Below are 842 nucleotides of genomic sequence, written 5' to 3'. Positions count from 1 at the left end.
ACACTGACACAGCCCTCAGCTGATGAACAGCCCTGTCAACACTGACACAGCCCTCAGCTGATGAAGAGCACCATCAACACTGACACAGCCCTCAGATGATGAACAGAGAACTGTCAACACTGACACAGCCCTCAGCTGATGAACAGAGCACCGTCAACACTGACACAGCCCTCAGCTGATGAACAGAGAACTGTCAACACTGACACAGCCCTCAGCTGATGAACACATACTGAGGTAGGTTTTATTTCGTCAGTCATGGGGCTTGAACTCAGGGTCTGAGCGCTGTCTTGAGATTTTTTTTTTTCTCAAGGCTAGTGCTCTACCACTTTGAGATAATTGGAGATGGACTTCTTTCCAGGTTGGCTTAGAGTGACTAGGATTTCAGGTGTGAGCCACTGGCATGCAGCTGTAGAGTTTGCCAGCTTTTTAAACTTTGTCATTTATTGCAATTACTTAAAAGTATTTTTTCTTTTTTTATTTTTGCAGTATGGGGTGTTGAACTCCAAGGTATGGTCCTGTTAAGTAAGCACTAGCATTTGAGCCATTCTTCTAGGTTTGTGTGTATATTTGTGTCATCACTGGGGCTGGTACTCAAGGCCTGACACTATCAACTTTTTTGTTTGTGGCTAGCTCTCTACCACTTGATCCATATTTCCAGTTACAGCTTTTTTTTTAAATTGGAATTAAGTCTCTTAGGTTTGTTTCTGCACAGACTGACCTTGAACTTGATCTTCAGAACTCAGCCTCCTAATTAGCTAGGATTATATGAAATAGGTTTGAGCCATTAACACCCAGCTCACTAAATTCTTTAAGTTTGGGCTGGGAAGGTGGCTCAGTGGTAG

This window comes from Dipodomys ordii, unplaced genomic scaffold (assembly GCF_000151885.1).
Source record: "Dipodomys ordii isolate 6190 unplaced genomic scaffold, Dord_2.0 Scaffold163, whole genome shotgun sequence".
Lineage (NCBI taxonomy): Eukaryota > Metazoa > Chordata > Mammalia > Rodentia > Heteromyidae > Dipodomys > Dipodomys ordii.
Note: the sequence above shows the minus strand (reverse complement) of the source record.